Source organism: Podarcis liolepis, assembly GCF_965112155.1.
Source record: "Podarcis liolepis genome assembly, chromosome: 3".
In the NCBI taxonomy this organism is placed as follows: domain Eukaryota; kingdom Metazoa; phylum Chordata; class Lepidosauria; order Squamata; family Lacertidae; genus Podarcis; species Podarcis liolepis.
The window spans coordinates 22,217,718-22,245,130 of record NC_139557.1 but is presented as its reverse complement, the minus strand read 5'-3'; the positions used below and the strand labels follow the sequence as shown (position 1 = coordinate 22,245,130).

Genomic DNA, 27,413 nt, shown 5'->3' with positions numbered 1-27,413 from the left:
AGGTATGGAATAGGATGTCGCTATTTTCATTGGAGAAATGTTGGCGGGCATGGACCCCTGAGCCATCTGAAGGCAATTCTGTATAGGGAAGTTTTTTTAAAAAAAAAAGTTTAATGTTTTATTATTTTATATATATATGTTGGAAGCTGCCCAGAGTAGCTGGGGCAATCCAGTAAGATGTGTGGGGTATAAATAGTAAAATTATAATTATGGAATGGGACATCCCTATTTTCATCAGAGAAATGTTGGAGGGTATTCTCTTTTCTGTAGACCTTCCAAGTGTCCCTATTTTCCAGGGAGAGTCAAGAACTTACAGAAGCCATCCTGGTTTCTGATTTGATCCCAGAATGTCCTGCTTTTCCTTAGGACATCCCTATTTTCATCGGAGAAATGTTGGTGAGTATAGAGTTATGCAACCCCCAAGCCAGGGAAATAAGTAACTACACAACCTTTAGAAGACATCTGAAGGCAGCTCTGTATAGGGAAGTTTTTTTAAAATGTTCAGTGTTACATTATGTTTTTACATATGTTGGAAATCGCCCAGAGTGGCTGGGGAAACCCAGCTAGATGGGTGGGGTAGAAACAATAAATTATTATTACGTATTATTATTATTAGTAGGGATGCGGGTGGCGCTGTGGGTAAAACCTCAGTGCCTAGGACTTGCCGATTGTATGGTCGGCGGTTCGAATCCCCGCGGTGGGGTGAGCTCCCATCATTCGGTCCCAGCTCCTGCCCACCTAGCAGTTCGAAAGCACCCCTAAGTGCAAGTAGATAAATAGTTACTGCTTTGTAGCGGGAAGGTAAACGGCGTTTCCGTGTGTGGCGCTGGTGCTGGCTCGCCAGAGCAGCTTTGTCACGCTGGCCACGTGACCCGGAAGTGTCTTCGGACGGCGCTGGCCCCCGGCCTCTCTCTTAAGCAAGATGGGCGTGCAACCCCAGAGTCAGTCACGACTGGCCCGTATGGGCAGGGGTACCTTTACCTTTTATTATTATTGTTGTTGTTGTTATTATTATTAAACAGAGAAATATTGGAGAGTATGCAACCCTTGGAATCTCCAGTTAAAAATATCAGGTTTGGGGTGATGAAGACGACTTCAACCTAAGTATTCTGGAGAACTGCCACCTTTCTGAGTAGACACACTGGACCAGACAAAAAAATAACCTGCCCTGATAATAAGGCAGATTGCTATGTTCTACCTCTGCCTACCCATTTGGGGCCTACGGAAGAAGCAGGACTGCAAATCAAGATCAGCCATACTCTGTAGTTATTGTTGTGCTGAGCCTCTGTTAAAGGAAGACTGGGTGTTGTTGCTGTTTCGCTTGAGAACAACCAAAAATATGAAATCTTATTGAGATCCATGCTGCAAACCCTATTGTTCTATTCACTCTATTAATGTCAGAGAGCAACACATGTAGTTCTCCAAATTGAAACTGACTGTATGAGCCCTAAGAATAACCCAAGGCGCAAATCAGTAGAGAGAAGCGGGTGGCAGGGAGGAGAGATAGAAAATCTCTCTCATTACTTTGCTCTAAAAATTCTAATTAATCCCAAAAGGGGTTTTCTTTTAGGGTGGGGTGTGCTATAAAATCAGGTAGAGAAGGTACAGAATTTTTTTTGGCATGCAGACAATGTGAAAAGTAGGACAGTGACAAGAAAGGGTCTGCAAAGAATGCTAGCCTTTATTCTAAAGTGAAATATTTATAAATCTGGAGAGATATCCTTCCCTAAAACAGGTACATAATGCATTGTTTAATACATTTTTCTAATTGAGTTTAGCCTTGTAAAATAATACAATTGCAGCAGAACTTCGGCACGGAGGGAGAAACCGTACATCATTAGCAAGATTATTAATATTTCACAACAATGTGATTAATACTTCTTTTTTTAAAAAAAAAAATTCCAAGTGTAATAATAATCAGAATGTCTCGAGGGAATGGACACCTCATAATGCAGGTAATTTAAACCTGATGTCTGATTGTATGCATTTACTGAAGTAGCCTTATTTATTTTGTTACTTACACCTTGCATATTTAAGACAACTTTCTCTCTCTTTTGCCCACACCTCCAAGAGTTCCTTTAGTCTCAGGTCCAATGCGTTCAACTCCTTTGGGGCATGATGAACAATGTGGGCTTAGTGGATCTGTGCACTGATATGCAGTTATATGTATCAGGACAAGAGTCAGTCGCATAGCTCAATAAGGGTCCAAAAAGGTAAGATCAGGGAAACAAAGGGCTTGACCACAGCTCCATTTTAAACCCACAGATTTCCATTTGATCTGGTTCAGTGGTAAAGAGATAGTTTTCCAGGAGAAAGATGCAGAGCGAGCACAATACCACTCTGCCCTATGCAGTGGTGTAGCATGGTTTGCCAGTGCCTGGGGTGGGTGGGTGCGCAGGGGGGCTGGACACAGAGGGTGAATGAAGCCTGCCATGCCAGCCCAGCCAGAGCGACCCCCCACCAGAGCCAAGCAGGCCATCGCTACTCTAGACAGTCAATATTTTGCAGGAGGGACTCAAGCAAATATAGGTACTCCAGGTTGGTGCATTAAAAGTGGGCTGAAGATCATAAGAAGAAGAAGAAGAAGAAGAAGAAGAAGAAGAAGAAGAAGAAGAAGAAGAAGAAGAGGAGGAGTTTGGATTTGATATCCCGCTTTATCACTACCCTAAGGAGTCTCAAAGTGGCTAACAATCTCCTTTTCCCTTCCTCCCCCACAACAAACACTCTGTGAGGTGAGAGAGGTTGAGAGACTTCAGAGAAGTGTGTCTAGCCAAAGGTCACCCAGCAGCTGCATGTGGAGGAGCGGAGACGCGAACCTGGTTCACCAGATTACGAGTCTACCGCTCTTAACCACTACACCATACTGGCTAATAAGATATTATTCAAATCAAAAATTAAAAAAGGAATGAAAATGTTTCAAAGATTATATATTAAAATATTGTTCTAAGAAAGATATGCTAATATGCCTAGAATAAAAATGTAAAGTACGGTATATCTATGAAATGGAAAAGAGAAGAGATAAAAGAAATACAAAGAATGATACATTTGGAGAATGCAAAGATAAATGTGGAAATAGAGATTTAAAGAAGTCCAATTGTGGCGGAGGGAAGCTGTTGGTGGGGGGGCAGTATTATATGATAAGCATGCAATATTTGTTTTCAATGTTTTGGGATTGTTTTCAATATTTTTTTCTTTTTTGTTTTGTTTTTTCTGTATTATTTAAACAAAAAAAATAAATAAACATGAAAATGACGGATCTTTTATTTGCAAAAAAATAATAATAAATAAATAAAAGTGGGCTGAAGTGCTCTGTAATCCTATGCCAAGAAATGCACTTTCCAAAAAAAAAGACACAGACTAATGGTGTTTTGGAACGTGACAGGGAAATGCGTTGCAAAACGTGGCGCAAATGAACGATTGACTAGAAGAAAAGCAGATGTCCGGCAAGCAAATTTGGATGAATGCAGGATGAATGCTCATTGTCAGGTAACTGCCTGTAAACAAATTGGAACAAACGCTAAATAAAGACCAGATGATCATGTAAGGTTTGTGCAAACGATTCAGGATGAATACTGAATGAGTAATCAGGTCAACTTTTGTTCAGCAGCCAGAATGCAGCTGAAGACCTGTTGCTTCTGGGCTTCTTGAGAACATCTGGAGGGCCACTGTGACAAAGTGGACATTGAACTAGAGGAACTTTTAGTCTGATCCAATGTGGCATTTCTTAAATTCTTATGAAACTTGTCAAGAATTGTGGGGTTTTTTTCATTATTATAGCCTGTCTAGAGATGCCATGAGTTTTTCTGCCATTCACAGCATAGTCATTAATCACAACTCATCTCAGCACAGTGGTACCCTGGGTTACAAATACCTTGGATTACAAACACTTCGGGTTACAGACTCCACTAACCCGGAAGTAGTACCTCGGGTTAAGAGCGTTACCTCAGGATGAGAACAGAAATTTCACGGCGGTGGCAGCGGGAGGCCCCGTTAGCTAAAGTGGTACCTCAGGTTAAGAACGGTTTCAGGTTAAGAACGAATCTCCGGAACGAATTAAGTTCATAACCAGAGGTACCACTGTATTGTACAGTATACACACAAGAAGCGCAAAGTGCAGGGACCGATAGTGACTGACTCCATTCTTTGCTCTCTTTTCATTCTGCCTCTGGGAGTTTGAAACAAGACTGTGCTGAAATCCCACTCACCACAGTTTCCTGAAAATATTATCCATTTCTGCCAAAAAATAAGAAAAAGGTATTTTAGTTTATAACAAACTAAACATTCGAAGCCATGAAGTACTACTCCCTACATTCCCACCTCCCTGAATTTTTACAGGTGTTACCTACTGAGAATTGGCTACTAGGCCTGCAATAGTCATTGAATTTTGCGAAAGTAAAGAGGTTTTAGCTATTTTTATTGTAAAAAATTACCCACACTACTAAATAGGGAGACACAGAGCTTTGGTTTTTCTGCAGTAAATACTCTGGTTTCTCTTCAGATCGTAATAAATCTTTCGCCTTTTATGGTTTTTCCGCAGTGAGGTTCTGACCTGAGGCAAAGTGGGCAGACTCTCAGTCAGCCCTAGTCCACTTTGACAGATTTCCATATTGTGGTTCGAGGACCCGACCCCCACGAAGTGAAATGAAGACACAAGGACACGTGATGTAAAGTTGATGGGCTAGAAAAGGCCACAACTTTATTGATTACAGCAATGAAAAGGTATTGGCTTAGGCATTGGATTGAAACAAGTGGGTTTATTCACCAGTAGGTGGAGCCTGTTGATGCTAATCCAACTATAGGCTCACCCCTGCTGTCACCGAGGGTCGTGCCATGGCCTCCCGCCAAGCAGGCATCGGACGGAATACACGACCCCCAGATTCCTTTAACGGAATACCCCTAAAAATTGAAGGCATAGGCGATGGCCACACCTAGCACTTCGACATACCACAACACATTATTCCAATGCCTAACCTACCCACCAATACCAAAAAAGTTGTGACGATTGCTACGAGGTAGGCGAAAAAACCAAAAAGCCTAATGCCAAATGGAAAAACTCCTACCAGGCCCCCCGGGCAACCAGGGCGACCAACCTAAGGTCCATAGCAAGGCCAATGACCTAAGCCCTAACTAAAAGGGAGTGGAGGGTGGGTGACTCGTGACAGGGCGACGAGGAATGAGGCCAGGGAGAGGCTGGCACTGCAGCAAAAGGCTGCTGAACATGCCCCCTCCACGGCACCTGGTTGGGTGGCCACCGGGGGGCGTGAGCGCCAGCCAGGTGAGCTGGAGGCAGGGGGCCACGCCCCCTGCTGGGCGGTGCTCGGGCTCCCGACCACAACCACTCCCCTCTCTTTCAGGGAGGAGAGTCTTCACCGAATCTAAGCCCTATATTGCGTTTGGTGCATGCCTTTCATGTCCACCTAGTTTACTACCCATCACTTTCATCCAAATAGTCCATTTCCCACAAGTAGGCCACATATACTAAAAGTTTGAAAATGTGGCCAAGGACAGTTCTTTAAAACCAGTTCCCCGAGAGATAGATTTTAATATTACAAGTCAACTTTTTGCGACTCGGAATGCACAGCTTGGATTCTCTTTCTCGGCACATATTCCGTATGAAACAAACTGCATTCAATCAGGATGGCCCACTGAGCTTCACAGTGTGGAGCGTGCATTAGATTAAAAGGGATGCATTATCATAGGTGTGCTTAGGACCATAAAATGTAAGAGAACTAAGTACCGTACCAAGCGATTTAAAGGGCTGTTTATTGGCCTTATCGTTTACAAACAGGTGAACAGACAGAATATGTTTCCAGGCTCTCCAAATTAATTTTCAGCAGAGATTTCACTTGCATTGGGGCGATAAGTAACTTGTATGGAATTACAACACAAAAAGTTAACTGTCTAGAAAACATGCAAGTTTTAGGCCACCTCGCAAACAGGAACAAAACAGAAATGGGTAAGAAGTGTGGATTTCTTACGAAAATATGCATTCCAAAACTAGAAGTATGAAAGGAATGCTGTGATGCTCTTGGTTTCCATTTTTACAGGTTTTATTCATTTTTTTAAAAAAATCACACACACACATGCACAATAAATACCATATTTTTCACTCCATAAGACGCACCAGACCATAAAACGCACCTAGTTTTTAGAGGAGGAAAACAAGGAAAAAAATATTCTGAATCCCAGAAGCCAGAACAGCAAGAGGGACCGCTACCCAGCAATCCCTCTTGCTGTTCTGGCTTCAGCGATAGCCGCACAGCCTGCATTCGCTCCATAAGACGCACACACATTTCCCCTTACTTTTTAGGAGAGAAAAAGTGAGTCTTATAGAGCAAAAAATACGGTATATATACTATTCCTTGTAAAAATTACACTTGCTTCGTTATTTGAAATTGCTGTCATTTTGTTTCATTTTTGTTACTGCAGCAAAGCTTTTTTCAGGGATGCTGACATTGTATTTACCAACAATGTCCAATATTCCAAAGCATTATTTTTTTTGGGGGGGTGTCCTTTAGTGGCGACTGTCATTTCCCCTCCAGAATGTCCTGAGACAACTCAGTACTGTGGTACCTCGGGCTACAGACGCTTCAGGTTACAGACGCCGCTAACCCAGAAATAGTACCTCGGGTTAAGAACTTTGCTTCAGGATGAGAGCAGAAATCGTGCGGCGGTGGCGCAGCAGGCCCCATTAGCTAAAGTGGTACCTCAGGTTAAGAACAGTTTCAGGTTAAGAACAGACATCCAGAATGAATTAAGTTCTTAACCCGAGGTACTACTGTATCTGGAAGATTCTAGAAAAAAATGGCAGCCACCAGGAACGGCCTCCAAACACAACACCTGCTCAAAGCAGCATATCCCCGAAGCAGCACCTGTACCCCACAGGATCAATGTCTCTGCTCAGCTGTTGGAAGGCACTAACGCATAGAGAAGGGGATTCCACAGCACTGGGGCAATGGCAGGAAATGCCTGTTTTCAAGTCCCTGCCCTGTGATGTTGTGTACAGTGTGGATACCATGAGTAAAATTTATTCAGCTGATCTAAATGAAATTACAAATCTGCACCAAGGCAGGTGGTCTTTCTGGTCACCCGGCCCCAAGTTGTTGAGTGCTTTACTGCATTAGTGACAAGACCTTGAACATAGTCCTGTAGCTGATAGTATGTTGTAAAATCATCATTAAAAATTAGTGCTTTTTTCTGGGGGTACGTAGAGGTACGCGTACCCCTAAACATCATTTGATTAGTATTTACCCAAAGCCAGCATCTGCTCCCTTTGCCATCGCTAGAGTAAGCACCAGAGTCTCACACCGCTTAGAGACTGGGGTGGTGTTTTAACAATATCCTTAGGATGGCCACTTTTAATTTCTCGGAAAAGTGGACTAGAATAACAATATTTTAAGTGCATGGAAAAGTAGCTCCAGAAGGAGAAATCAAATCAAGGGATGAGTTGACAAAATAAATACACTGGGAAAACAGAGCTTAAAAAGATGATATATTCTTAGTGGAACATGAGATGGTGGCAGGTCTGGGAATGAAAGCCCAAAGGAGAAGTTAAAAAGCTATTTGGGTCTCTGTGTGACAATATCAATGGCAAAAGAATCGGAACACTGAAATAAGAGATGGCAGAAAGGGATGCTCAGTTGGCAACAGGGCCAGGGAGAAACAGACCCTCTGCCAATTGCGAGAGAGGATATTGCAGCATATAGAAAGAGGTGGTTCTCACTCAGTGTCTCACATCATTTTAAAGTCTCTGAAGTGTGACTTCAAATGCTTGCAATCTGCAATTCCGACTCCCAGGCTTGCTGGTAAAGCTCCATCTCAGGCTGCTCACATGCTAACTAGTCCCGGTGTCCTGATGCTTGCCACTTCACACATTGCTCTCCACTGTGGTTTGGCATGCCTCCCAGTACGCACTAACCCATTTGATTTCTTACTTTGTGGAGTTTGCAGTGTGACTTCAGTGCTGCTGACTCTGCCCCCTGTTTACTAGATTGCATGATATAGAGCTGTGCGCTGAATATTTATTTCGCTTGTGCTTGTACTCCCTTCTTCTTCCTCCTCTTTTTCCCCCCCTTCTGTTTTTTTCTACCCCTCCATGATCTGTTTCTTCGTCGGGCTTTTCATTATCTTGCTGAAAAATTCCAATCTGCCTCCTAAGCCGAGACTTGCTCTTCCTCTTCTGATGTTGCTCATATTTTGGTCTTCAAATTCCCCAGGGCTGAGGGTGGATTTGCATATGGTTGGCAGTTTGTTTATCTGCTCCTTGGGTCTTTAGATGGTGTTGTAATTTGAGTTTGTTTGGAGGTATTTGTATGCAAGGGGAATTGGTTAACATCTAAGCCTGGATCTTATAAATAGAGATGAATGCATACATGTGTATCCATGTGCACCTCAGGCTTTCTGAGCCAGTAAAAATAATTAACCAAGCACCCGGAGCTCATGCGCCTTAAGAAGGAAGAATCTCAGGAAACATCAAGCAACAACTCTGGGAGCCATTAAGGGTATCTGGGCTAGCTGGGGAAAAAGCAAATCCCCCTTTTCGTTTCAAATGATACTCATTTTCGATCTAATTATCTCTTTTCTCTCTCTGATCTTAATCATGGCTGTCATGCTGTGAAGAAAATAGTGTCCCTGAAATAATACATAAAACCATAGGGTAGTAAGGGAGAGAACAAGGCTCACTGATCGGACTATTGTTGAAGATGAAAAAGCAACATAAAGACTGCTGGTGGGAACTTACGTAACCTGCCAATTTATCACTGATCAGGACAACACAGAAGCTGTGACTTTACCGAAGGCATCCGGGAATTAGTGTGGGCTTAGTATGAACCCAGTTTGGTGTACTGCCAATTGTACCTATTGAAGATGGTCAAGTATATCCATTAAAACACCTTCAGAACAAAACAAATTATGTGGTCCATTGTTGCCATTGACTACCAATGTTGCCATCTTTGCAATGCATGTGAATTTACTCTGACAATGTTCTTTCTTTTATAGTGTCTTTACCTCTAACAGAGCAGTAACAAATAGTTATGTTTACCTGGCCAATTTTGTTTATTGAGTGGTGGAGAAGCACAAATTCAATCCTCTGTCACACTTAATGTAATAGACAGTGGGGACACAGGTGACGCTGTGGTCTAAACCACCCTGAACCTCTTGGGCTTGCCGGTCAGAAGGTTGGTGGTTTGAATTCATGTGATGGGGTGAGTTCCCGTTCCTCTGTCCCAGCTTCTGGCAACCTAGCAGTTCAAAAGCACACCAGTGCAAGTAAGTAAATAGGTACTGCTGCAGTGGAAAGGTAAATGGCGCTTCCATGCGCTCTGGTTTCCATCACGGTGTTCTGTTGTGGCAGAAATGGTTTAGTCTTGCTGGCCACATGACCCGGAAAGCTGTCTGTGGACAAACACCAGCTCCCTTGGCCTGAAAGTGAGATGAGCACCACGGCCCCATAGTTGTCTTTGACTGGACTTAGCTGTCCAGGGGTCCTTTACCTTTTGCCTTAATAGCCAGTGTATGTGTTCCATGCCATGTATGTACAGACTTGATTCCTGTGAGTCGTCCTCCTTAAAATGAAGGGGAAGATTGCTTAAACTAGACTTCTGGTCATATAAATTTTGGGACGAAACACCAATGGCACACATTGCTTTGTGTCCATAGTAGGATGAGGTTCATATACCTCTCTGCTTCTCACTCCTCTGCTTCTCTGGGCGAGCACCAGTGCCATGCTGCATTTGGAAGCCAAGAAGAAGAAGAAGAAGAAGAAGAAGAAGAAGAAGAAGAAGAAGAAGAAGAAGAAGAAGAAGAAGAAGAAGAAGGAGGAGGAGGAGGAGGAGAAGAGGAGGAGGAGGAGGAGGAGGAGTTTGGATTTGATATCCTGCTTTATCGCTTCCGTAAGAAGTCTCAAAGTGGCTAACAATCTCCTTTTCCCTTCCTCCCCAAAGCAAACTCTCTGTGAGGTGAGTGAGGCTGAGAGACTTCAGAGAAGTGTGACTAGCCCAAGGTCACCCAGCAGCTGCATGTGGAGGAGCAGGGATGCGAACCCGGTTCACCAGATTACAAGTCCACTACTCTTAACCACTACACCACACTGGCTATCAAAGCAGTTGCGCCCCACCCAGACCATCCCACAGACTGCTACTGAGTAAGAGTTGCATCCACTTTAGCCTTGGCCCCACCCACTTTTTGCGGCATGTGGCCCCCAGTAGATTTCCCATAAGGGTATGCTAACCCTTTGGTGGATAAACATAAACGCACTGCAAACAGCCCTGTGATCCTTTGATGAAAGTGGTAAGTAAATGAAACATACAAACAAGCATAGGCTCCCCATTGCTACTCATGGAACTTGTTCCCTGACTGATCACATATCCCTGTCATTTGCTTGTTGCCTATTTTAAGAGTTGCTTTGCATTCGACGGCATTGCCCTCCTGCCCTAGCATCCCAGCCTCAAGGAACACAATGAATAGAAGTCTCCAGCTCCAGGCAGGGAGAATATTTATTTATTTATTTATTTATTTATTTATTTATTTATTAAGGAAGCATCAACTCTTGTTTTGCAAACACCTCTGCATCAGAGCGTTCCTTATTTCTGAAGCTTTGGTCTGGCCGTGATGGCTATAGCAGGACAGTCAAGGGGAATTAATGGCCTTAGGAGCTGTGGTGTAAAGTTCAGAGGCATTGTGGATTCAAATTATCCTTGTCAGCTGAGCCTGTTTCAGCTGATAGCTTTGCCATTTAACAGAGATGCTATTTTCAAGCATTTCATATTACTAGATTCTCTGCCATTTTGTAATGCAGTGTGCTATTTCTCTCTCTCCCTTGAATGATATACCTTACACTGCAACTCCTGCGGAGGACACCTACTGGGAAAGCTCACAAAAATATGGAGATTATTCTGAGCATTGCATTTGTTTTCAACATTCAAACAGATTTCATGAAAGCTGTGTTTTATTGCTCAAAGTGTCTAGAAGTCACGAGAAGAGAAAAACGAGGTGCCAGGGATCTCTTAATATACTTCAAGCATGCTTTGACAAGAGCTGGCTCAAAATTTCTGATATTTTCCCTTTTTTACCCTTTCCCAGGAAAAGAAGACCACTCTAGATAAATTTCTTCAAATGTTCTTTTTGTTGCCACCACCATTTTGTCACCATTTTGGTGTCACTGCCAATGGTGAGCCCCACTGCCAAGAAACCCCCCCTCCCCACAAACTGGGGAAATTTGATATAATAGACCAGGCCTACAACTCCCATGATCCCTAGCAAGCAGGACCAGTGGTCAGGGATGAAGGGAATTGTAGTCTCAAAACATCTGGAGGGCTGAGGTTGAGGAAGCCTGTAATAGACCAAAATAGGGTGTCCACAAATAAGGTGGGGGGTTTTGAGAGGCAATTTGCACACAGCTCTAGTTTCAATGCCTTACCTGTTCAGTCATTAAGTTTATCAAAGGGATTTGAAGGCAGAATCCAGGCACTGCCTAGACCACACTAGCTAACTCACCTCTGGTCAAATAACCAATGTCATTTTACTTGACTCTGTAAAGCAGGGAAGGGTAACCTGCAGCCCTCCAGATGTTATTGGACTCCAGCTAGCACCAGCCTTGACCACTAGCTTTGTTGGCTAGGGCAGATGAGAGTTGGAATACAACAACATCTGGAGGACCACACCTTTTCCACTGCCACTGCTATAAAGCCTGGGACCTACATTATACTCTAAGCCACTTGTCTCTTAGTGAGAGGACCTTGCTAGGTCTCTCAACTCCTCCACCAATGCTGCTTCTGCCTTGAGGAACTGATCCTTGCTTACCTGGACAGTGACCATTGCCTCTGACCATTTGACTGCAAGCTGTAACTTTTGAGTACCTGGAATTTTCCCTAGACCTCGTATTGGACCCTTGTTCCTGTTATCCTTATATTTTGCTTCTTTGTGATGGAGAATATCTTTATGACTTCAGCTTAGTTCTTCAGGACTTTGGTATGTAATGTAGCACACATTTTATGAAGCCACATCTGTTTCATTCTGCGCTCTCATAACTCAGAGAGAGAATCGACAACATGGCTGCCAACTTTTCAAGGTACTTAATGTGCGATATTGACCCTTATTATTCTTGTGAGGTTTCAAAGAGCAAGGCCAACAAATATTGCCGGAGAAAATCTAATACAAGGGAAGGCAAAAGTACAGGGCTTGTGTAGGTGAATAAATCAGTGTTGGAGGATAAAGACTAGTCATTGGCAAGAGCTTTCACAGGTACATTTATCCACAAGGGGGAAAAATGGGTGCACGTGAAATATAGATACATTTATTGTAAAATTCCAATGTGTACATGTTTTAGTCACGCATGAATTTTCCTAAGGCTGAGTTAATACATTTTATAATAAATTTATTTTTCGTGTAACCTTCAGCCTGATGTTTCTCTGTCTCATCATAGTAATGTGCTGACTTTAGGTGGTATATTTACATCAGGCTCCTCTGTTAATTGATAACAAGGTGTACTTCACAATCAGCCTGTGCTCTTCACTTATGCTGTATGTTAGCCTCACGCATCTGATTAGACAAAGTGTGGCATGTCATGTCATAACTGTGGACCTAGGTATGAGAGACACTTCACAGGTGACATTCTATACTTGAGGATACAAATCCTAGGTGCTAAACACAGGTATGTAGCTTTAGTAATGGTGGGCCATAATGTCAATAATATTAGTGATGGTGATAAGGTAAAGGTAAAAGTACCCCTGACTGCTAGGTCCAGTCTTGGACAACTCTGGGGTTGCGCTCTCAGCTTGCTCTATAGGCTGAGGCAGCCAGTGTCTATCTGCAGACAGCTTCCAGGTCAAGTGGCCAGCATGACTAAGCCTCTTTTGGCAAACCAGAGCAGCACATGGAAATGCTGTTTACCTTCCGGCTGGGGCGGTACCTATTTATCTACTTGCACTTGACGTGCTTTCGCACTGCTAGGTTGGCAGGAGCTGGGACCAAACAACAGGAGCTCACCCAGTTGCAGGGATTCAAACCTCCGACCTTCCGATCAGCAAGCCCTAGGCTTTGTGGTTTGGACCACAGCGCCACCCGCATCCCAAGTGGTGGTGATACCAATATATAAATGGCTCCTTTCTCTTTTGGAATAATGTAAGCAATAAATGGGAAAGTATCAAGCTGGCTTGCATGTTGTTGTTGTTGTTTTATTTTTGCAGCCATAAGGTTTATCAGTGTGAATACCCTCCATTAATGGCATTACCCACATGGATTTCCCATGTAGCACACTATTTGACCTGTGAAAGGCTGTGCCTTCTTCAAGTGATCTGAGCTAGAGGTTTCAATTCTCAGAGGGCTGCAGCAGCTTAAACTGCATTAATCCCAATTATATCTTGGAGGACTCTGTTTTATAGACCTCTTTCTGTGTTTCTTCGCAAGCAAAACACAAAGATGATGGCCCCTTCTGTTTCATGCAACAAGGATAAGTCAACAACGAAGTCCTGTATGTTTTTGTTAGAGATCTCATAATGAGCTATTAAAAACACAGAAGCAGTTCATACTTGCATAACTCAGACCACAATTATTTTTTGAGACACTTGAGGTTCATTTACACAGGAAGATCAAGGGGGTACCTCTGATGTTAATACTGAAACCTACATCACTACACAAATCTGGGACAACACTTGCTCAGGACACATTATCTCTACAACTGACAGCAACCTACTCGTCTGTGCTCAGAAAATGAGTCCTTTGGGGACAAGAGTGACTAGAAGAGACAGCCCTGGCTCAACTCAGCAGTGAAAGGCATGGGAACTAAACTAGAATTAGAATTTGCCTGTCATTGACCCTTGTTCTACCAGCTCCTGGGACTCAGCTACACAGATGCAAATAAAACGTTTTAAAGGTGTTGTAAAGTGCAACATACAAAAGTGACAAAATTCAATGTAGTTTTAAAACATTTTAAAATAAAGCATTTTCACAATGTTTTTTTTTTTATATGGATGTAGATTCCATTGTGGTCTCCCTGCCTTTCACCCCAGCAGTCCTAATCAGCAGCAGCCACCACTGGAATTACTGGTAATCATCTGAGAAGGAAGGGGAGAGACAAGGAGGGAGGGAAAAAGACACTGAGTGAGGTAAAGTGGCAGTGAATCAAAGCTCTGGTGTGGCGCTTCTGTGTTTGGGGACAAAGAAGGAGGAGAATGTTGCAAGATGGAAAGGAAGAGTTCGAATGAGAGAGACATTGAGATCTTTCCTCTGTGAAGCACATCAGAGCACTTGACACCTTTATTAACATATTTTCAGCGAAGACTTTTCTCTTTCCCAAACATTTGACTGTTGAGATCTTATTTGTGCTGTTGGGGGCATTTCTTATTCTTCGGTTGATAATTTTGTGGGGATCGTGAGTTTAGATATTTAACATAGCTCTTATTTTTTAAAATATGTGACTGGATTTTGTTAATTGGTAAGTCACCTTTAGACTATCATCTATCAACTATCTATCTATATCGATCTATCTATCTATCTATCTATCTATCTATCTATCTATCTATCTATCATCAATCTATATCATCTGTCTATCATCTATCTATCATCTATCTATCATCTATCTATCTATCTATCTATCTATCTATCTATCTATCTATCTATCTATCTATCTATCTATCTATCTATATCTATCATCTATCTATCTATCATCTATCTATCTATCCATCTATCTATCTGTCTATCTCTATCTATCATCTATCTATCTATATCTATCATCTACGCTAAATTTCTCAGGTGGATAATGCATATCCCTAGGATTTTACTAATCATGACCTAGAAGTGGGAATTTCTGCTCAGGCAAAGCATACAAAGAATTTCGCAGGAAGTGAAAAAGTTTTGATAAGTTTTATAACACCTCAAAGGAGAGGAAAGTTCCACAGATCCAGAGCCTCACATTTAAAAGTGCTCACCTGTTCTTTTGAGTAATCTTCTCCTTATAAAGTTATATGCTACCTTCATCATCATCAACTCCTTTTGTACAAGCTGATTTGGGTGTCACAAGCACGATGATGTGATATTTTAGAAGAGGATGAAAGAAACAGCAAGCAGCTGGAGAGACTGGGATCCTCACCCACAAAGGTCCTGATTGCATGAATATTCCCCCCCCCTGAATCTCAATAACATATTCATGTATTGCAAGTGATATTTTCCAGGAGGCATGAACACAGGGCCATCAGAACACTTGCAAGTCACTTCCTGCAATTCCAATAGACATTAGTAGAACATTCAGGCTCTGCTTCCTCGCTAGCACAAGAACATAAAAAAGAGCCCTGCTGGATCACACTGGGATACAATGATAGATTCAGAATGGGTAAGACTTGCCATTGGACCTCAGCTATGTGGCTGATTCACTCAAGCATCACCCTGCCCACAGATGAGCCACTCATGGAAATGTCGCTTTGCACAGCTTGAGTAAAATTCAAAGAGCCCCTAAACTAGGGCAGCGGATTTCATACATTAACTATGTGCTGTCTGACATAATAATTCCCGGTTTCCATTCCTAAACTCCTTCTTATTCATTTAAGAATCCAAATTCCCATTTTCCATTCCTAAACTGCTTCTAATTAATTTACGAGCCCAAATTCCAGTCTTATGACATGGCATCCCAAAACTTTTATCTTTTCCCTCCTTGGGTTCTCATTTCTCCTCAGTGGAAATGCTTCAGGCACCTTCAGCCATGGAGAAGGTTCGCAAGCCTCTTGATCATTTTGACTACTTCTGTTCCACAGAAGAACCAATGGAAAATTAAAAGGCACCATTATTCCATAATACACCCCATTCTAACTTGGACATAGTGATGAACAAACTATTCTCAACTTGACATGGAATTAATGTGATACTTTTTAGCATTGGGGAAGGTTCCAGAAGTTCTTTTCTGTCTTGTGACAATGGCAAATGCAGGCACCCTGGTATTGTCAGACTGGTTTAACAATCAATTCCTTTCCCCAGAGAACTCTGGGAATTGTAGCTTCGTGAGGAGTTTTCTAACAACAGCCTTGCACATTAAAGTTCTCAGGATTCTTTAGAGAACACCTTAACTGTTCAAAGTGGCATGATACTGCTTTAAATGTATAATGCAGATGAGCTTGAATTAGGTTGGGAAGCCTCCTGCTAACAACATGGCTGCTAAAGCAGCCATGAGGAAGAAATGCAGCCATGAGGAAGGAATAGTAATTTCTCAACAAGTTTGAGTAAAACTGAGTATGTACCAGCCATGGTGCCATCTGATCTGATGGTTCGTGATGTGCAGGGACAAATGTCAGGCACTGGCTTGAGAAATGTCTTGTTATTCATTATAAATTCAGTAAGAGTTTCAGAGTACAAATGCCTGACTCCTAATAAAAACTAGTAGACATCAATCATCTATTGCTATTGTTCTTACAGACCGATTACACAAAGCCTGCAGAATTAACTGAAGCAACATACAAACTCCAGATCTCAGATAAATTATTGTCGTCGCCATCATCTAGTACTGTGAGCTGAGAAGAATGTGTGGTACAGACACCTTGTTTGCAGACTTTATTAGCATAGAATCATAAGGTTGGAAGGGACTCTAAGGATCATCTACAATAGTCCAACCCCCTGCAGTGCAAGACTATGCTACCTTTGAAGGTGACCCGGGCTACCTTTGAAGGTGACCCAGAAACTACAACTAATCCAGAATGCAGCAGCTAGACTGGTGACTGGGAGTGGCCGCCGGGACCACATAACACTGGTCTTGAAAGACCTACATTGGCTCCCAGTATGTTCCCAAGCACAATTCAAAGTGTTGGTGCTGACTTTAAAGCCTTAAACAGCCTCGGTCCAGTATATCTGAAAGAGCATCTCCACTCCATCATTCTACCCAGACACTGAGGTCCAGTGCTGAGGGCCTTCTGGCGGTTCCCTCACTGTGAGAAGCCAAGTTACAGGGAACCAGGCAGAGGGCCTTCTCAGTAGTGGCACCCGCCCTGTGGAACGCCCTCCTACCAGATGTCAAAGAGAACTACCAGACTTTTAGAAAACATCTGAAGGCAGCCCTATTTAGGGAAGCTTTTAATGTTTGATGGATTACTGTATTTTAATATTTTGTTGGAAGCCTCCCAGAGTGGCTGGGGAAGCCCAGCCAGATGGGCAGGGTATAAATAAAAAATTATTATTATTATTATTATTATTATTATTATTATTATTATTATTATTATGCAGCTGTCCCTTATGGGGATCGAAGCTGCAACCTTGGCATTATCAGCACCACACTCTAAACAACAAAGCTATCCGGCCAGCATCATTAACTAAACCACAGCGCATTATAGCATATTTCTTTCTCTCTGTGTTATTTTATCCCTTTTATTATTATTAGTCTTACTGATTGAGAGGAAATATAACGCTGAGTTATGTATTGTTTTCCACACTTGTATCCCTCCCTTCTTCTTCAATGAGCTGATGGTGGTTTTCTATGGAATTGTCTATTTTTTTTAATCTTTGCACTAATCCTGAAATGTAGATTAGATTTAGGCACAGTGCTGGCTTGCCCAAGCAAGGTCAGTACAGTGACTGAGCAGAAAAGTTTGAATCTGAGCTTCCCGTATTCAAATGTGACACTCATCTCACCCGTTGGTCATAGTTGGTCACTTGGGTTACATCCAGCTGAAGTCAGAGCACTAGTCATATTTGGCTACCCGCCACCAGGGATTTGATACATCTCCTATTTAAGTTGTCCCTCTGGCACTGCAAATATTTGTTTGTCAAGAACTTAGCTGTCAGGGACTGGCTAGATGAGATGGAGTGGTGGAGACCACCTTGCCAAGAAGCTTCCAGGGAGAGTGCAGAAGAGGGTAGTCTGGACCCAGGTTCGTGGTGGTGGGAAACAGGATACACCCCAGAGGAGGAAAAGAGCTGGGAAATACTGGAAGTTGGGAGTCAGGAGGGCGAGGAATAGTAGAAGTCACAGCCCTGAGCTATCAGCTCCCCTGTGACACTAGCAGACTTCAAAATGTATTGAGTAGGCTGTATGTGGCATGGCAGACCATTGTGTGATCCTACCCCAGATGTCCTTATCTTTGCTGGTGCCATTTGGTTATACAGGCAGTGATTTGAGGACCTGGCTGATTCCAGTCCAATTTATTTTAGAACACAGTTGACTTGCACACCTTCCCATTTTATGACAAACAATCACTTCAGCAGAAAGAGCCTATCAATCACAGCACTGTTTGCATGCGTATTTAGCTAGCTTGTAATTAAGGGCAGCTAAAAATATCATGCATGAATATATGGCAGTTTCCTTGCCTTTTTTTAATTTATAAGACAACCTATTTCCTTCACAGAGAAGACATGAGTTCCATCAATCAAACAGTTTGTTACTGAAGTCATTATTACAAAAAATTAAGACAATTATATACAAATGAATATTAATGATGCTTCCACTCCAAATTAAGGGGTAGTTAATATTTTTTAATAAAAGATCTACAGAGCCACTTCCTCTTTCATCTTTGTTAGAAAATAAAAGAAAGGGCACAACTTTTGCATTTAGTATAACCCAAGGGTTTATAGTTTTAATAAAATTACTAACACTAATTCTTTATATATATATATACAGAGCAGTGTGATGTGTTAATCAAGACTACTAAATGGGAAAAAGTTCCTTCTTTGGTTGAATCCGGTTTCTGTGCTTTAATATCAAGTTTTAATGGACATGTGGCAGAAAATCTATTGTGGAAGAGCGGAGTGGTGGACACAAACAACCCATTCATTCTATTTTTTTTAATAATTATTTTATTTATTTTATTATGAAAAAATATTGATGCAGAGGCATGCTTATCTAATAAGGAAGAGTTGTAAGTTCCTCTTGCAATTCCAAGCTAAAATATAGAGCCACATGTCATAGGTAACTAAACTATGGGGTTTACATCCAGTTTTGGTATCAAAGTTCGAATCCCCATAATGGGGTGAGCTCCCATTGCTTGGTCCCTGCTCCTGCCAACTTAGCAGTTCAAAAGCAAGTCAAAGTGCAAGTAGATAAATCAGTACCACTCTGGCAGGAAGGTAAATGGCATTTCCGTGAACTGCTCTGGTTCGCCAGAAGCGGCTTAGTCATGCTGGCCACATGACCTGGAAAAACTGTCTGCAGACAAACGTCGGCTCCCTCAGCCAGTAAAGCGAGATGAGCACTGCAACCCCAGAGTCATTTGCGACTGGACCTAATGGTCAGGGGTAAAGGGACCCCTTTACTTTAAGACACATGGATACAAGCATTTTAGGTTAATGGGCTAAAAAAGGCCACAGCTTTATTGATTACAGAATGTGAGTGGTACTGGATTAGGCACTGGATCCGAAAAGACTATACTTGACTCCTGCCCACTCTGCAGGGAGTCACACAAGGGTTAACAACCTGTAGGGGGAGCTTGTTGATGCAAATCAACTGGAAGCTTTCCCCTAGAGTCACCGGAGTGTCATGCCATGGCCCTAGCCACCACCTGGGCATTGGACAGGAACCACGACCGCCAGATTCCTTTAACAGAATACCCTTCAAGGGGAGGGGTAGGTGATGGTCACAACCTCCCCTCCAACACACAATGCATTTCTAATGCCTAATCGCCAAACCTTACAACAACAACAACAACAGCTCTGGGCAGCTTCCAACAAAGATTAAAAATACATTAAAATGTCACACATTAAAAACTTCCCCGAAAAGGGCTGCCTTCAGATATCTTCTAAATGTCAGGTAGTTGTCTATCTCTTTGACATCTGATGGGAGGGTGTTCCACAGGGCAGGTGCCACTACCAAGAAGACCCTCTGCCTGGTTCCCTGTAACTTTGCTTCTTGCAGTGAGGGAACCGCCAAAAGGCCCTTGGAGCTGGACCTCAGTGTCCTGGCAGAATGATGGGGGTGGAGACACTCCTTCAGGAATACGGGGCCAAGGCGGTTTAGAGCTTTAAAGGTCAACACCAAAACTTTGAATTGTGCTCGGAAACGTACTGGGAGACAATGCAGGTCTTTCAAGACCGGAGTTATGTGGTCTCAGCAGCCACCCCCAGTCAAAGTTGTGACAATTTGCTATGAGGTAGGCGAAAAACCAAGTGGCTGGTGCCAATCTGCCAAGTGGAAAAAATTGCAACCAGGCCCCTTGGACAAGCAAGGCCACCAACCAAGGTCCATAGCAAGGTCATGCAGAAGTAAAAGCTAGAGGGAGGGAGGGAGGGTGATCCGAGGAAGCCGGAACAACAAGGCAGCACTTGTGTGCCCGTGGCTGCTTTTAAACAGCTAAGCCATGCCCCACAGTCAGGTGGATTGGCTGGCTAGGGTGCATGATGCGGGCAGAGGACTCCAGTGAAGCAGGGGCCCAGTCACGCCCCCCCTGCAAGCGTGGGAAGTGATTCCCGCTCACAACACTTCCCCTCAGGGAAGAGGAGAGGCTTTAACATCTACAGGAAACATCAGCAGGAAACCATGATTAGATTATTAGGACCATCATGAGTTTTGGTGAGCACTGTCAACATTTTGCTGATGATGCACACATCTGTTTTTTCCTTTACATCTGTAAGTGTGGCACAGAATGTATTAGAGTAATGTCTGAGCTTGGTAATGGAATGGATGAGAGAGCCAATAAATTGAAGTTTAATCTACACTGGATGGGTGGTACATGGCCTGTTCTGGAGGAAGCTATGCTTTTCCTGAAGGAGCAGATACATTGCTTGGGAGTACTCCTGGATCGATTATTTTTGCTTGAAGGCTCAAGTGATTTTGGTGGCATGAAGTGCCTTCAACTGGTTGCTGATTTAGGCCCTAACTTAGGTTGTCTATGCTCTGGTAACCACTAGGTTAGATTCTTAATTTAGTTAGAAAAAGAATAATGGTGGGTCATTTTGCAACTAGTAGCTTTGTTGCATGTGGGATGATGACAGATAAATCCATGATTATAATTGGCTCTCATCATTTTGGTAAGTTGCTTTTGGGGGGGGGAACCAACTAATAAATACGATACAATAAGATAAACTTCAATAACACAAAGCACATTTTCAAGTTAGACAAATGATTTTGAATCAGACTGGATACAAGGTGCTAGACAAACATCATACAATTGTTATTATTAATGCCTAGCTAGAAGGTTATGCTGCACTTGAGAACCCAGAAGCTATACTGAGTTGTTAGGGTCTGTTATCACACTGATAAAAAGAAAATAGGTGATGTTTGGTTCTGGCAGCTCTGCTAAAAGTTTTGTGTCTTCACATCTGAGAAAGATATTTACTGTGTGAAGATGCACTGATCCCTCTGAGGAAATGGGAAAGAAGAAAAGCCCTGCAACAGCAGTCCTTAAATATATTTCCACTGCAGCTCAGAAAGGTTCAAAATTCTGAAATGCTGCAAAGATGGAAGGGGCCTTCCATCAGATAGCAGGCATGTGAATGATAACTTGTCTCAACAGGAGTCACCTTGGATGCAAAAGTTTTAGATGTATTGCTAGGAAGGACTTCTTACACAGGATGTTTGAGGAATTTGACCCGTGGGGATTCTGATAGGAGCCAGCACGATCCTTGTCTTCAGGACTAATATGACGAACAGAAGTGGGAAGTCAGATGTTCCACCACAGTTCTTAATTGTATGAAGATGCATTCTAAAATGTGCATTTGGGGTGAAAATACATTTACAAATGCTTATTTTGAGAGCACATTTGGCCTCTTCATGAGGAATTTTGTGGGTACTTGGGTACCCAGGGACCCAGAGAGTTGGCACCTATGGTCTTGATCAAATGTCCTTCTTTTACCTGGCCTCTCAAGGCCACTAAAATTTCATCTCTAAGATCAATGCCCTGTAGACTGCTGTCTCCAGCCTGTGGGGGCCACTTGGTGAGCAATTCAAAGTAAGATTGATTTCATCTATCTGCTGCAATTGTCCTGGAACCATCAGTAACAGTAATGTCAGTGTTTGGACCTTGGACCTTCAACATGGAAAACATGACCTGTAGTCCACTCCCTCGTTGCTTTTATATGGTTTTGCTGTTGCTTCATTTAGTTCGTAGCTACCCTGAGGGTGGGATGCTGGTGGCGCTGTGGGTTAAACCACAGAGCCTAGGACTTGCTGATCAGAAGGTCGGGAGTTCGAATCCCCGCGACGGGGTGAGTTCCCGTTGCCCGATCCCTGCTCCTGCCCACCTAGCAGTTCGAAAGCACGTCAAAGTGCAAGTAGATAAATAGGTACTGCTCCAGCGGGAAGGTAAATGGCGTTCCTGTGCGCTGCTCTGGTTCTCCAGAAGTGGCTTAGTCATGCTGGCCACATGACCCAGAAGCTGTACACTGGCTCCCTCGGCCAATAAAGCAAGATGAGCGCCGCAACCCCAGAGTCGGTCACGACCGGACCTAATGGTCAGGGGTCCCTTTACCTTTACCTTACCCTGAGGGCAGGGGTGCTAACTTGAATAAAATATAGGGGGCAAGTAAGCCCCACCCCACATAATCAATCATATGACATGGTGCACGCACACCATTTGAATGGCAATGCCCATCAACCTTGGGGGGCAGCCCCCTGAAATATTTTCTGTGGGGGGCGAAGACCCCTCAGCCCCTAAGAGTTGTCTCATATGCCTGAGGGCTCCATGGAGCCATGCTTTGTGCCATTTGATTTTAAACATAGACAAACAATCTCCATAGGCAGTGAAAGATGGAGCAACAAGTTGAATGAAAAACAAATTGACCTTTAACCAGCTTGCTTTTAAAGTGCTCACTTTAAAAAAAAAAAATGCCCTCAAAATTTAGGAAGAGTGTTGGAGCCTAACAAAATCAATGTGGGCTGTTTAATAGGGGCAGATAAAACCCAAAAGGTTTAATAAAGCCATTATACAAATCTATGGTGCAGTCAGGGCCAGCATGTCTGAGGCAAAGGACAAGATGGCACCCCCATTGTGATGTAAAAGAAGAATTAACATATGGTACTTTGCACCTAGGCACAACAGGGTTTCTCCTTAACTACCTTTAAAATTTACTTCAGCATGACAATACATTGCAAAAACATATGGTAAGTGTCACCCTTAACTAATTTTTTTCCACGTCTATTGTTTTTGCACCACAACCTTAATGTTCTTTTAATGTCTATTTTTTCTTGCGGATGGCTAGTCTGATTGTTTTATTGACAGCTTCATTATGTTTAGAGCCTATTGTTTACTTTTATCCTCCCACTAATTTAGGGCCTGACTCAAATAACTTCAAAGAGAGCTGGAGTCTTTTAAGAAAATTTTGAAGTTCATTTGGTAGGGTAAACTCCTTGAGAATATTGGCAAACTCCCTATTCAAACACAAGTTAGATGACGAAGAGGGTTTACCTACTTCTTCCACTTGTATTTTCATGTAGTATTAGGCAATAAAGTTATCAGCTATAACAAATTGGTTTACTTTAGAAAAGTAGGAAAGTTTTTTTCTGCTGAACAAGAGAAATTTGCTCATCCATTATTAAGTTTCCTGCGGTATGACAATAAGAGAATAGATATTGAAAATTGTAATGTATCCTCTGTTATAAGTATTTTATTGGTGTAATATAAGTTTAAACACAAATTGAGCCCTCGTTTTTGTCTTCTGTTATAAGCAAATCCCTCTCAGGAATATATTGGCAAATATAGTATATGTGCAATTTCTTAAAGCTTCGTCCCTTAATAATTGATAATCGAACAATATCACTTCGAGAAGTGGTGAAAAGCAGGGTGGAAATTGACTTTCTCTGTTTCAATATTTTCTAACATAGGATACTTTGTGCACCCTCAAGAAATATTGAATATATCATATTTGGGGAAGACAGAATTCCAGAGTATGCCTATCTCTGATAAGATGAAAAGTTTGCTAGGTGAAATATATTTATTATTTTTAAAACTAAATAAGGCAGAACCTAGGTAAAGGTAAAGGGACCCCTCACCATTAGGTCCAGTCGTGACTGACTCTGGGGTTGCGGCGTTCATCTTGCTTTATTGGCCGAGGGAGCCGGCATACAGCTTCCGGGTCATGTGGCCAGCATGACTAAGGCAATTCTGGCAAGCCAGAGCAGCGCACGGAAACGCCGTTTACCTTCCCGCCAGAGCGGTACCTATTTATCTACTTGCACTTTGACGTGCTTTCGAACTGCTAGGTTGGCAGGAGCAGGGACTGAGCTATGGGAGCTCACCCCATCACGGGGATTCGAACTGCCGACCTTCTGATCAGCAAGTCCTAGGCTCTGTGGTTTAACCCACAGCACCACCCGCGTCCCATGCAGTGGACTGAGAAAGTGGTAAATATATATGTTGAAAGGAATGTCAACACCCCCCCCCCAATGTTAACATTCAGACATGTGAATGCAGACAATCTCAGAATATTCTGGTTCTTGCACTGGGGAGTGGGAGAAAGGTACTCAGCTGAACCTCATTTAAACTTCAGCAGATTATCATTTTAAAAAATATTTCTAGACTACCAATTGAAAGGATCTGAAAAATCCGATTTTAAGCGAAGTTAATAATGTGAATCCAACAGTCTTCTTTAAAGTTTATAGTTCAGTAGGTTTCACTACTAGGAAGATCTGCAAGGCAATGGTCCATACTGATCCTCACTTAGGAAAGTACCATCATTTCTATTTCTTCCTTTATCTAGCACCTCAAGCATATTCCGCAGAGGTTTTCTGTGCAGTGTCTGAAATATTCATGAAAATACCTCCAAGATGTTTGGGAAACAAGGAGGAAAATACATTAACCTTCAAAGTAATTTATGTGCTTTTCAGGTTACTGATTTATTAAGACACTTTGTGCACCTGTTCCAGTCATTAGTGATAGATTGTTCCGTAGTAAGCCCTCACTCCATCTTAGTTAAATTACTTTTGCTGGTTGGATGGATTATTGGGTTACTTCACAACAGCCTTCTAATTTGCTGACTGCTATTTAGAAACACGTGACATATATCAGACTTCACAAGCCAGAGTTAAACTAATAAACTGTCCTGGTGACAATTCTGCAATTTGTGTGTCTTACTTGGGAATTCCCGAAGGGGGAGCCATGCTAGTCTGTTACATACAAACTGCATAAACTTCTGTGGACTAGAAACCACTTCATCAGGTACATCAGAGTACCCTACCATCCGCTTCATCCTGCAGCTGATGAAGTGGACTATTCATCACCAAAGCTGATCATGCAAGTATACTGTCCAGATCAAGGGAAGTAATGTTGTTGTTGTTTAGTCGTGTCTGACTCTTCGTGACCCCATAGACCAGAGCACGCCAGGCACTCCTGTCTTCCACTGCCTCCCGCAGTTTGGTCAAACTCATGCTGGTAGCTTCGAGAACCATCTTGTCCAACCATCTTGTCTTCCACTGCCTCCCGCAGTTTGGTCAAACTCATGCTGGTAGCTTCGAGAACCATCTTGTCCAACCATCTTGTCCTCTGTCGTCCCCTTCTCCTTGTGCCCTCTATCTTTCCCAGCATCAGGGTCTTTCCCAGGGAGTCTTCTCTTCTCATGAGGTGGCCAAAGTATTGGAGTCTCAGCTTCAGGATCTGTCCTTCCAGCGAGCACTCAAGGCTGATTTCCTTAAGGATGGATAGGTTTGATCTTCTTGCAGTCCATGGGACTCTCAAGAGTCTCCTCCAACACCATAATTCAAAAGCATCAATTCTTCGGCGATCAGCCTTCTTTATGATCCAGCTCTCACTTCCATACATCACTACTGGGAAAACCATAGCTTTATCTATATGGACCTTTGTTGGCAAGGTGATGTCTCTGCTTTTTAAGATGCTGTCTAGGGAAGTAATAGTACCACTCTATTGTGCCTTAGTCCGACCACACTTGGAATACTTTATCCAATTCCAGGCACCACAATTTAAGAAGGATCTTGACAAGCTGGAATGTGTGCAGAGGAGGGCAACCAAGATGATCAATGGTCTGGAAACTAATTGCTATGAAGAGCGCTTGAAGGAGCTGAGTTTGTTTAGCCTGAAAACGAGGAGTGTGAGAGGGAGATAGGATAGCCATCTTCAAATATCTCAAGGGTTGTCACATGGAGAAGGGAGTGTGCTGGTTTTCTCGTGATCTGGATGAGGGTAGGACTTGAACCAATGGCTTCAAGTTGCAAGAAAAGAGATTCTGATTATAGATTCGGAAAAACCTTCTGACAATAAGAGATGATCAGCAGTGGAACAGACTCCCACGAGATGTAGTGGACTCTTCTTCCTTGGAGGTTTTTAAGCAGAGGTTTGGATGGCCATCTGTCATGGATGCTTTAGCTGAGATTCCTGCACTGCAGGGGGTGGACTGGATGACCCTTGGGGAACTCTAAGATTCTATTATTCTATGTTACAAATGCTTTGTTGTTCATAAGTTTAAGTAATCTTTGGCTTCTAGTCACCAGTGACGACAACAGTTCCAGCCAATGTAGGAAGCCAGTGGCAGGACCATAGTTCAGTGCCATAGCAAATGCTTTGGATGTATAAAGACCTTCAGCAAAAAATATTTTAGACAAGGCTGAAAATACGTTGGCTTGAAACCCTGGATCATCATGGCCAGTCAGACCATGGAAATATTATCTAGATGTACCTCTGTGTCAGTAGAAGGCAAAGGTAAAGGTAAAGGTAAAGGTACCCCTGCCCGTACGGGCCAGTCTTGCCAGACTCTAGGGTTGTGCGCCCATCTCACTCAAGAGGCCGTGGGCCAGCGCTGTCCGAAGACACTTCCGGGTCACGTGGCCAGCGTGACATCGCTGCTCTGGCGAGCCAGAGCCGCACACACGGAAACGCCGTTTACCTTCCCGCTGGTAAGCGGTCCCTATTTATCTACTTGCACCCGGAGGTGCTTTTGAACTGCTAGGTTGGCAGGCGCTGGGACCGAACGACGGGAGCGCACCCCGCCGCAGGGATTCGAACCGCCGACCTTTCGATCGGCAAGCCCTAGGCGCTGAGGCTTTTACCCACAGCGCCACCTGTTCAGGTAATGGCTGCAAATTCTACTGATAATCCAGCTACCTGAAACTTGCATCACATGGTGATTTACTGATAGATTTAAACATAAAATAAAAAGTGTTAACTATTAGTAGGAAGAACATTTCCACATAATAGCATAATCATATTATGAATGGGTTATTAACAGAAATAACAACAACAACATCGCCTGAATACCTCATGGAATCATAGCATCATAGGCTTTGGTCGTAACTCCACTTTTGTAGGAAAAAGTACTTCTGAGTCAACATGGTTTGGGCTGCAGACATGGTCTCTTTGCTTCAAGTAGTTCTCTCACACATTATAAGGACTAAGGGCACTGTTTCCCCACGACGTTAGCTTTGACAAATCAGTGAATATAGCATCAGCATAAGCAGAGTCCAGTCGCAGAGGTCCAGGGCCTTTTTTCAGCCAGAACTCACCGGAACTCAGTTCCGGCACCTCTCAGGTGGGCGCTGGGGGAACGAGGGAGGTGTTCGGGCACCT

At 43.0% G+C, this 27,413-nt stretch overlaps 1 long non-coding RNA gene across 1 annotated transcript in view; it reads left to right on the top strand.

Moving 5' to 3' along the window:
• Positions 1-27,413, top strand: part of LOC310703496 — a 529,088-nt gene that overhangs the window by 109,259 nt on the left and 392,416 nt on the right. The window contains exon 2 of the long non-coding RNA XR_014524193.1: positions 26,556-26,910. This is a non-coding gene — a long non-coding RNA (uncharacterized lncRNA). The remainder of the gene's footprint in view (positions 1-26,555; positions 26,911-27,413) is intronic.